The following is a 9,024-nucleotide window of genomic DNA, read 5'->3' as shown; positions in this document are numbered from 1 at the left end:
CAGGAAACGGGGCCACACTATGCTACATGGGTAAGCCTTTGCCTCAGGAGCTAAGGGACTCCGCCCATCCACAGCCTCTTTCAAGACAAGCAGAAAATACCGAACGAGAAAAGCACCGACCACACGGCCTACAGGCCCGGCTGAATCGGCAAGACGAAAAGCAGACGGCCGTGAAACTCCTAAATAATCCCTAAAAGTCAAAAGTGGCAGAAATAGTAACCATACTCCCCAAGGATCCGCACCGATCTCCCGAAGGCCCGCGCGGTCCACAAGCGCGCACAAGCCGCGGGGCACAGCAGCCAGGTCGCGCCGGAAACGCGGTTGCGTGCGCGCTGCGTCCCTGGAGCGCGGCAGGGCGGGGAGAAAGGCGGGGCGTCAGGCGCGGCGTCGCGTCGCCTGCGCAGTGTCCTGGGAGACGGGTGAGCGGAGAATGGAGACGGTGGGGGAGGGGCTTGAGCTGCCGAATAGCCGCACGCGCCCTGCATCCCGGGGGCGGGGAGTGGGACGGTGCCTCGCCGCGAGTGCCGAAGGCGGGGAACGGGGCGGGGAATCTCTGTGCTCCCTCAGTTCCCAGGCCCAGCACCTGCAGGGCCGACCAGCTCCAGTCCCAGGTCCAATCCTGAGTGGCCAAAAGCTGGAAACCCGGAGCTGGAATTGGGTCTTGCACAAGCTGGACCATGTAAGCGGGACCAGGCCGGAGGTGGAGGCCACCGCTGCGGGAGGAGGGCATCTGAGGCTGGATTTTGAAGGACCCCATTAATAGAGGGTATAAACCAGATGCGGGTCATCAGGGAGGAGCGTCACTCTAGCCCGATCTTGTTTGTTTACACCAGGAAGGGCCTGCCTTCTACCTGCAAGAAAATATGGCGGCTGCAGAACAATGTGGCTTAATGCCAAATATCCGTTTGTTTTAGGGAGTGAGGCTACTTGAGAAGCATCTTTAAGGGGGAGAGAAAGCAAGTTAAATCTGATTTCCACGCAGCTCTGTGCATCCCGAATGTCCACAGCATGATGTTATCTCCATTCCCACTTCCAAGTCGCTCCTGTTCCCTGTTTCCTGCACCACCATTCTCTCAGTTGCTCTACACTAAAATTTGCTGTCATCGTTGACTTCTCCCTCTCCTTCATCCCCTACAAGTATCAACATAGACAAATCCGATCAATATAATCATCAGTGAATAAAGCAAATTGCAGCGCATATTCTTAAAGACAGACTTTCCACTTGCAGCAGCACCTAACTTGCAGAGAGCTAAGTTGAAGCCCGTGTTCATCATAGCGGATTCTAACCAGCCAAAGCTGATAATTACTAAGAACTTGCAGGAGTTGCAGTATGCCAGACCTTCAATTTAATTGAAGACTTTCCTGAACAATTAATAAGGAGACTTGTCTTAACTAGCAGGGAATGGCTTTAGGGACTCATTCTTCCCTATGCAGGCGCAAGCCTAAAACCTTAATTAGGATCATCCACGATGATCCTCAAGCCCTTCCCTCACCTTATATTTGAAGAGGCTGAACCTCAGAGAATTAAATTACCTACAGTCCTGGTCACTGGTAGAGCTATTATTTAAAGTAAGGTCTAATGTCAAAGCCTATGTCCTTAACTCTACCATATGCTGCTGCTTGTAGTGTCGTTCCTCAACCAGAACACATAGCTCTTCTGTGTAGGAAAAGTCCATCAAAACATGTCATCAATTAAAGAAATTGGTTTCTGCTCTATTTCTATTAGTACCAGAGTAAATCAATCAATGATTTGTGTTTGGGAATGTTGCTAGCTGGCATTAAGGTTGTTAAGAGATAGCATAGCTTTTCGCTGGGGGTCCACTGAGTTATCGGAATCCTGAAACACAAATGTGTCAAAAGGGTGTGATCAAGACTATGTCAGGGAATGTGAAGTTTTTAGTATTTGGTCACTGAGGCCCATCAGTAGGTTTGGGTGTTTTGTTTTGTTTTTCCCACAAAGAGGCTTTGAGTAAGAATTGTCTGGTAGACAAACACAGGTACACACACAGGTGTGTACTCACACAGCAACAGCAGCAGAGATCATCTCCCACAACAGAAGAGCTCATGAAGAAAGGGAATGGAGCTTCAATTTAAGCATTAGTTTATCATTTTTGGAGCCTGAATGTGTTGAACTTTACAAATTAACAGGTCCCTGAACAAAAATGTAAAAAACAAATCCCAAGTTGCAGTCCGCTCAAGTAATTCATGTCTATCAAGTGTCTACAACACCAATTTCTACATCTTTGGGAGTATTTTATAGGTTTGTTTGAAGAGCAAGGTCAATAACTCTTTCCCCAAGAAATAAAAGAAATCATTTAAAAACCCCGCCTATTTTCTTAACCTACCCCATCTGCCACCTACTTCTAGATCATATTTATTGGAGCCATAAAAATATTAGCAAAAGCATATGCAGTGCTTATTATCTGCCACTGTTGGAAGCGCTTTACGTATGTTAACTAACTTACACTTCATACCAACTCTGTGCAGTGAGGACTATGAATATCTCCTGCTTTTACACATGGAAGAAATTGAGGCACAGAGTACAAGGTCACACAGCAAATGGCAGAGCTGTCCTAACTCTGCATTTGTTTCTTGCAGTGAAGAGGCTTTTTTCTGTCTCTTAGTCTGTTCTCAACACAGTGACCAGAGCGCTTGTGTTATAAGTCTTATTGTGCCGTTTCTCTCCCCAAAACCCTCTGGTGGCAACCTTTTCTCAGGCAGTGCTTTGCAAAGCCCCACACATCCACCTCCCTGACATCAGCATCTTCTCTTTCCCCCTCACTGGTATTTCTTCCTTGCTCACAGCTGCTTCACCTGCCTGGAACCCCTCTCCAGACAATATTCCGGTTCACTCCCTCACCTCCTTTCTGTCTTTACGCACATGTCACTTCTCAAAGAGGCCTTCCCTGATCACCTGAATTAAAACTTCAACTCATCTGCATTTCCCCTGACAGCTTCTTTCCTTCCATGACAATTCCCTGCTAACCTGCTCCACAACGGGCTTAACCATTGTAGAGCCTACCTCTCCCTTTTTCGCATGTTCGTTTCATGGGAGTGATATTTATGCAGCGTTTAGCATAGTGCCTGGCCCATAACCAGTACTCAGTAAACATGTGTTGAATGGACAAGTAGATGTGGAATGAGAAATGAGAGAGGTGGTCGGCAGAGAGAACAAAGGCCACATGTACAGATTGCCCTGGCTGTACCCTGGCTCTGGTTCTTCCTATCTTGGCCTCAGCCAGATACACCTGTGCCCTTCTCACGTACTTACTCCCACGTCCTCTGTTGAAGCTTAGGACATCCAGAGTTGCATTTGTGTCTTTCAGTGAAGAGTCTTTTAAAATCTGAGACAGGCTGTGAGCGGTGGCTCACGCCTGTAATCCCATCACTTTGGGAGGCTGAGGCACATGAATCACCTGAGGTCAGGAGTTCAAGACCAGCCTGGCCAACATGGTGAAACGTTGTCTCTACTAACAATGCAAAAAAAAATAGTCGGGTGTGGTGGTGCACGCCTGCAATCCCAGCTACTCAGTAGGCTGAGAAGGAAGAATCGCTTGAACCTAGGAGGCAAAGGTTGCACTAAGCTGAGATCACACCACTGCACTCCAGCCTGCGTGACAGAGGGAGACTCCATTTCAACAAAAAAGAAAAAAAAAAAGAAAATTTGAGTTAACATCATGTACCGTGTGTCATTCAAAAACTCAACATTTCACTAGAGTTATCAGTCAAGCTGCCCATGACTGCCCCAGGCCACTGCATTTAATACATTAATTTATTTACCAAAGCTATGTATTTCGGAAGGGATTCTGTTTTTCCTTCTAGCCCCCAGAATCTAGGATAGCACCTGGCACACATGGTGAGCACTCACTACATGGCTGTCAGATAAACAATGGAGCAAGGGAAGATGGAGGTGAATGCTTACATATGGGGAATTGTATCAGGAAGGGGTGTATGTGTGATGAAAACCTGGTCTACATAAATAGCAAAGTTGATCATTCAACACGTGGACGGCTAAGACAATATGCAGACTATCCATTCCCAGGAGGAAAAGGGATGCTATCAACCTTACCTCCCCAAATGGATTCCGTATTTTGATTTGAACCGTCATGTGGGAAATGCAATGGCCTCCAGGTATACTACCTTCTCAGAGATCAGTGAACAGAAAGGCTCACAGATCAAATGAAAATGCTAGAATCTCTTAGTTTACTTAAATCAATTTAAAGAGACAGTGAAAAGCAAGAGGAAAGTGGTGGGATAAGTAAATGCTGTTAAGAGTGGGTGCAAATCTGGTGGAAGATGCCTGCTACCTAAAGCCTGCCTCATACAATGTTTAAGGGGCCACCGTCCCCCACCTGCCCCAACCTCCCACCCCTCTCTGTGACATCAACTTTTCGGTGGATGGTGGTGCTGAAGACGAGAGGTTTGAGCAAGGAGACTCAGAAGCAAGGTGCCCTGTGCCAATGACACACACTTGCTCTGTCCGAGATGCAGGTACAAGCAAGCCTGGCAGAGTTGAGCTTTGGGTGTTGGCCAGTAAAAAGACATGGGTTTTACTGTGTTTCTTGGACAGAGGACACTTGGGGACAGAGGTACCGTTATTTAGGACCTCATGACTATTTCATGCTTATGTATATTTTGCACCCTGTATTTAGTGCCTCTTGGACATTTAATGTATCAAATATTTCATGCTCAGGTGTCTCACGTATACTTGGTGGCTAGGAATGTTAGGTATCCTGGACTTTACTCCTTTCTGTTTAACACATGTTCTATTTACTTACTACTTAACACATCTTGTAAGATCTGCCTATGTTTTAAAAACTTTAAGATTTATCTATATTTAACTCATACTAAAAGCTTTCCCCTATATGTCACAAACATACCAGTCTTCTTTAATAGTATTGAATACTCTCAGAAACCAATGTATTTTCCAACTTTCTTTTTAAATGCCACATTAAAAAAACACCCTCTGGCTGGGCACAGTGACTCACGCCTACAATCTCAACATTTTGGGAGGCCAAGGCGGGCAGATCACTTGAGGTCAGGAGTTCCAGACCAGCCTGACCAACATGGTGAGACCTGGTCTCTACAAAAAAATATTAGCTGGGTGTGGGGGTGGATGCCTGTACTCATAGCTACTTAAGAGGCTGAGGCAGAAGAATTGCTTGAACCCAGGAGTTCAAGGCTATAGGGAGCTGTCATCATGCCACTACACAGGGTGACAGAGACCCAGTGTCTTAAAACAGACTTAAACAGCCAGTTTCAGCCTTTCAGTTAAACTTCGCACAAAGAATTTTATTTTGAGCGTGTTGCTCTGTTGCCCAGGCTGCAGCTCACGGCAACCTCTGCCTCCCGCGTTGAGGCAAGGAGGCACAGCTGGGATTACAGGAACATGCCACAATACCCTACTAATTTTTGTATTTTTAGTAGACAGGGGTTTCACCATGTTGGCCAGGCTGTTCTCCAACTCCTGACCTTGTGGACCCACCTACCTCGGCCTCTCAAAATACTGGGATTACAGGATAAGCCACAGCTCCCGGTCCCCACCAAGAATTTTAAACATTTGATGGGAATGGGTCCGGAATTGGTTCCTTCCAGGGGGTTTTTGGTCTCACCGACTTAATGAAGCCACGAACCCTCGCTGTCAGTGTTAGTTCTTAAAGATGGTGTGTACGGAGTCTGTTCCTTCAGATGTTCAGACGTGTCCGGAGTTTCTTCCTTCCGGGGGGTTCAGTGGTCTCACTGGCCTCAGGAGTGAAGTCGTAGACCTTTGCCGTGAGTGTTACAGCTCTTAAAGGCGGCGCGCCCAGAGTTGTTCATCCTTCCTGGTGGGTTCGTGCTCCCGCTAGCTTCAGGAACGAAGGTGTAGACCTTAGCAGTAAGTATTACAGCGCATAAAGGCCAGGCGTCCAGAATTGTTCTTCTCCCAGTGGGCTCGTGGTCTCACTGGCTTGGGGAATGAAGCTGCAGACCTTCGCCGTGTTACAGCTCTTAGAGATGGCCCGCCCAGTTACCCATTCCTCCCGGTGGGCTCGTGGGCTCGCTGGCTTCAGGAGTGAAGCTGCAGACCTTCGCAGTGAGTACTACAGCTCATCAACATAATGCCTACCCAAAAGAGCAAAAAAGAACAAATCTGGGGGGAGTTACTAGCTCGGGTGGCCTGCTTCTTTTATTTGGCCCCACCCACATCCTGCTGACTGGTCCAATATACAGAATGCTGATGGGTGCGTTTACAAACCTTTAGCTATACGCAAGAGCGCTGATTGGTGAGTTTAAAATCCTTTAGCTAGACAGAAAAGTTCTCCAAGTCCCTGCCCAGCTGGCTTCACCTCTCAGGAATATCTGCATTATACTCAACCTTGCTGTACTATGCATTCCCTAGGAACTGACTAGAATTTAATACATGGAAACTTCATCAAGTCGCTTATTTATTTTTGAGACAGAGTCTCTCTCTCACCCAGGCTGGAGTGCAGTGGCATCATCTCGGCCTACCGCACCCTCCCTGCCTTCTGGGTTCAAGCGATGCTCCTGCTTCAGCCTCCCAGGTAGCTGAGATTACAGGTGCCAGCCACCATACCTGGCTAGTTTTTTTTTTTTTATCTTTAGTAGACACCGGGTTTCAGCATGTCGACCAGACTGATCTTGAACTCCTGACCTCAGGGGATCTGCTGCCTCTGCCTCCCAAAGTGCTGGGATTGTAGGCATGAGCCACCGCACCCGGCCTCAAGTAACTGCCTTATAAGGTGATCTACATTGATTCTAGAGAGAATGGTGTAAGAGGAATTACATTTGTATCCATTTTTAATTCCATCTAAAAATCATTCAGAAACTTGCTTCTCTGGGATGACAGAGTAGACGTACTTTCCCGGCTCACCAAGTGCAACTAAAAACCCTGGACACATATATACATGACACACGTAAGGCACTGAAAGGTGGAGAAAAGGGTGATGAGTCAGGGACCTTGGGACTCAGGAATGACATGGTAAGTTCCCTAAAATTGTTTCCCGTATATATCCGACTTAAATGTGAAAACCAACGAGGCACGGTGGTTCACGCCTGTAATCCCATAATCCCAGCACTTTGGGAGGCTGAGGCAGGTGTATCACCTAAGGTCAGGAGTTCAACATTTCAACACGGTGAAACCCCAGCTCTACTGAAAATACAGAAAATTTGCGGGGTGTGGTGGCAGGCGCCTGTAATCCCAGCTACTCGGGAGGCTAAAGGCAGCAGAATGGCTTGAACTTGGGAGGCAGAAGTTGCAATTGAGCCAAGATCACACCACTACACTCCAGCCTAAGCAACACAGCGAGACACCACCAAAAGAAAACCAAAAAAAAAAAGTGAAAACTTGGCAGAATGGCTGCTCAGGCGCTGTGGCTCATGTTTATAATCCCAGCACTTCGGGAGGTCGTGGTGGGTGATCACCTGATGACAGGCATTCACAGCCAGCCAGGCCAACATGGTGAAACCCCGTCTCTACTAAAAACACAAATTAGCTGGGTGTGGCAGTGGGCACCTATAATCCCCACTACTTGGGAGGCTGAAGCCAGAATCACTTGAACCCAGGAGGCAGAAAGTTGCAATAAGCCAAAATCACACCACTGCACAAGAGCTAAACTCTCTCTCAAAAAAAATTACCATAATAGACAGGCATAGGAACAAATAAAACGTGCAACAAAATTCCTACTCTTTGTAGCCTAAGGACCAAAGAGCACAACATCCACTCTGGCAGCGTCCTCTGAGAACTGGCTTCACCCTCAACATCCACTCTGGCTGAACGTCCTAGAATCAGGGGGTTCTTTGCCTCACTGACTACAAGAATGAAGCCACAGATCCTCACAGTGAGCGTTAACAGTTCTTAAAGATTGTGTGCTCGGAGTTTGTTGCTCCAGACATTCAGATATGTCTCAACCTTCTTCCTTCTGGGGAGTTGTCAATAGTCTATCAGGAGTGAACCTGCAAACTTTCGTGGTAAGTGTCACAGCTCTATAAACACAGTCCATATTGAGTCGTTCATTGTTCATTCATTTCCCGCGGATATGTGGTCTTAAATAGCTTCAAGGAAGTGAACCTACTAGACCTTCACAATGAATTCTACAGCTCATAAAACCAGTATAGACCCAAAGAATACACAACAGCAAGACGTATAACAGGAAACAAAAAATAAACTCTTCCACTCTGTAAATTTGGCTTAACCACGGCTGATTCCAGGCAGCCTGCTTTTATTCCCTTATCTGACCCCACCCACATCCTGCTGATTGGTCTATTTTACAGAGAGATGATTGGTCCATTTTACAGAGCGCTGATTGGTCCATTTTGACAGAGTGCTGATTGGTGCGTTTACAATCCTTGAACTAGACAGAGTCACAGAATGCTAATCAGCTAAATACAGAGTTAGCTAGATACAGAGTACCAATTGGCGTATTCACAAACCCTGAGCTAGACACAGAGTGCTGATTGGTGTATTTACAATGCTTGCGCTAGACAGAGTCACAGAGGGCTAGTTCTCCAAGTCTCCACTAGGTTAGCCAGATACACAATACTGATTGGTGTATTTACAAACCCTGAGCTAGACACAGAGTGCTGATTGGTGCACATACAATCCTCCGGCTAGATATAAAAGTTCTCCAACTCCCCATCCGCTTCAGGAGCCCAGCTGGCTTCACCCAGTGGATCCTGCAACGGGTTTGTAGGCGGAGCTGCCCGCCAATCCCGAGCCGCGCCTAGCACTCCTCAGCCTTTGGGCTGTCGTATGGGACCGGGCGCCAGGGAGCAGGGTGCGGCGCCCTTCGGGGAGGCTCAGGCCGCGAAGGAGCCCACCGCAGAGGAGATCAGACATGGCGAGGTGCAGGTCCCAAGCCGTGCCCCGCCGGGAGGCGGCTAAGGCCCGGCGAGAATTTGACGGTGGCGCCGGCGGGCCGGCATTGCTGAGGGACCCGGTGCAACCTCCGCAGCTGCTGGCCCAGGTGCTAAGCCCCTTATTGCCCTCTGCCAGCCGGCTGCTCAGTGTGCGGGGCCCGCCGAGCC

The 9,024-nt window shown here is 47.9% G+C and overlaps 1 long non-coding RNA gene across 1 annotated transcript; it reads left to right on the top strand.

Moving 5' to 3' along the window:
- Positions 1-476: 476 nt before the first annotated feature.
- On the top strand, positions 477-1,720 carry LOC105526633. Its single transcript, XR_001004110.1, has 2 exons — positions 477-679; positions 915-1,720. It is a non-coding gene; the product is annotated as an uncharacterized LOC105526633 (long non-coding RNA).
- Positions 1,721-9,024: the final 7,304 nt, after the last annotated feature.

The sequence above is a fragment of the Colobus angolensis genome, unplaced genomic scaffold, assembly GCF_000951035.1.
Source record: "Colobus angolensis palliatus isolate OR3802 unplaced genomic scaffold, Cang.pa_1.0 Scaffold6, whole genome shotgun sequence".
NCBI lineage: Eukaryota > Metazoa > Chordata > Mammalia > Primates > Cercopithecidae > Colobus > Colobus angolensis.
Note: the sequence above shows the minus strand (reverse complement) of the source record. Positions and strands in the feature narration are given on the sequence as shown.